General features: G+C 47.9%; 1 pseudogene; it reads right to left on the reverse strand.

Annotated features, from left to right (window-relative positions):
• LOC121915572 overlaps nt 1-2576 on the reverse strand; it is a 10389-nt pseudogene that overhangs the window by 5407 nt on the left and 2406 nt on the right.

Below are 2576 nucleotides of genomic sequence, written 5' to 3' on the forward strand. Positions count from 1 at the left end.
CAAGGGATCACTCCCAAATCTTGCCGCTGCTCCGCAATCAATCTTTGCGGTTTTGGTTTTAAATAATTTAAGTGGTTTAATTGATTAAATGTCCCAGATTAGAAGAGAAGGACACCTGGGGCTTGGTTATCTGCTCCGCCGTGGAAAAGATGGAGCCCAACCCGGGTGTTGTACAGCACGGATCCCTATGCATGGGGTTATGCATTGATTGTGTCGCGCACAACTATGGTGTTGAATGGCGACCTTTTGCAACCACACATGCCGTCAAATGTGCAGATGAAGCGAAAGATGAGAAGCTGAGCTGCTGTCTATCAGTTTAAGTGCTGGAATGAGCAAGATCTGCCATCATAATAGGTCCAGGGATCTGGTGTTTGTGGGTGCGATCTGTTCACTTCCAAACTGTTACCCTTTTTTTGAACTGGTAGCATGGAGTAGTGGTTTGAGCATTGGATGGTGACTCTGAGGGCCTTGGTTCAATTCCCAGTTCGGCCATGAAACCCATTGGGTGACACTGGGAAAGTCACACTTTCTCAGCCTCAGAAGAAGGCAATTGCAAACCTCCTCTGAACAAACCTTGCCAAGAAAGCCCCATTATAGATTCACCGTAGGGTCACCATAAGTTGGAAATGACTTGAAGGCACACAACAACAACAACAACAACAACAACAACAACAACACAGAATTGCTAAGTTGGTTGGGGGATTCTGGGAGGTGTAGTCCCTGAAGTTACTTTCCCAAGCTCCCAAAGGAAGATTGGAAAGAGAAAGAGCAGAATTGGACTGTCTCTACAAACTGCAGTCCATCAAGAGTGCATTGAACAAAGAACATGGCTTCCTGGCACACTACACACATTATAACATTATATATCTCCCCAGCTTCATGAGGGCTCCCTTGATCATAGAATCATAGAACCCTAGAGTTGGAAGAGACCCCAAGAAGGGCCCTGATCCAGTCCAACCCCATTCTGCCATGCAGGAAATCCCAATCAAAGCATCCCCATTGACAGATGGCCATCCAGCCTCTGTTTAAAGACCTCATGTCTTTCTTTTGGTCCCCAAACTACATCCCAATATTCATATAGCTATCTGCTCTCCTGGGCTTTAGGCAACATCCTTCCTCATGCATTTGTTCCACAAGGACTGTCATTAAAGTCGAACTTGCCACCACATCTCCATACCCACAACTTTTGCATTTCTCATGCATTGCCTGCTTATATCGGTCTCCACTCCATGCACCTGAGGAAGTAGGCTCAAGCCTATGAAAGCTCATGCTGCCAGCTTCTTTTCCCCCAGTTAGTCTCAAAGATGCTACAAGATCCCTTTCCAGAGTGACACTTTGCATTCTCCCATTTGTGCCAATGGTTCTCCCAGTCAAGACTCCTACCTCAAGGCCCGGCTGAGCTTGTCATAATTCATATGGGGCTTGCATTTCCGGATGCCCCAGAGCCGGGCCACTTCGTCGGGGTCCTTGATGACGAACTCCCCGTAGTCCCCTTGCCAGGCAATGACGTTCTGGTACTCCTCCTTCTGCAGCAGCTCCAGGATGAAGTGCCAGAGCTGGATCTGGCGCGATCCGGGGCTCGACTCCGGCTTGTAGGCCCAGTCAGGGAAGGCGAAACCTGCAACGGGGGAGAAGAGAAGAAACCCATCACCAGTCTGGACACAGTCCCTTTCCTTTGTCCAGTTGCAACAACAGCATCCTCCATTCCAAAGGAACATAGCATTACTGCCTTCCATGTGGTGTCCAATCCTGTGGAATCAGTGGGGCTTACCTATATATTGATTCACGACCCAGCAGTGAATTCAAGGTGTGGCACAGTGGTCTGAGTGCAGGACTATGTCTCTGGAGACCAGGATTCGAATCCCTGCTCAGCCCACTGGATTACCTTGGATGAGTCACACACTCTCAGCCTCAGAAAACCCCAGGATAGGGTCACCATAAGTCACAAATGACTTGAAAGCACACAGCAACACATTTTAGTTGGGACTCACTCACCAATACAGCTGAGACCTCTACGCACTGGCCTCCCATTGTCCACAACTGACTTGGCCAATGAAGAACTCAACCAATGGCCAAGATGGCTGGGAACTGATGTCCAGCACAGAAAGGGGCAGTGGTTCCCCATGTGAAGAATGGCTGTCTAGAACAGCGGTTCTCAACCTGTGGGTCATGACCTCTTTGGGGGTTGAATGACCCTTTCACTGGCATCGCCTAAGACCATCGGAAAACACATATTTCCAATGGTCTTAGGAACCCAGACCGCTCCTGTATGGTTGGGGGTCACCACAACATGAGGAACTGTATTAAAGGGTTAAAGGCATTAGGAAGGTTGAGAACCACTGGTCTAGAACATCTGGCAAGACATGAATCCTAGAGTTGGAAGAGACGCCAAGGGTCACCCAGTCTGAGCCCTTTGGCCATGCAGGAATACACCTTCAAAGCATAACCTCTTAAAGAAGGAGACTCCAGCAGTCTCCGAATGAGTCTATTCCACTGTCGCATAGCTCTTGCTGTCAGGAAGGCCCTCCTAATATATTATTATTATTATTATTATTATTATTATTATTATTATTATT

This window comes from Sceloporus undulatus, chromosome 9 (assembly GCF_019175285.1).
Source record: "Sceloporus undulatus isolate JIND9_A2432 ecotype Alabama chromosome 9, SceUnd_v1.1, whole genome shotgun sequence".
Lineage (NCBI taxonomy): Eukaryota > Metazoa > Chordata > Lepidosauria > Squamata > Phrynosomatidae > Sceloporus > Sceloporus undulatus.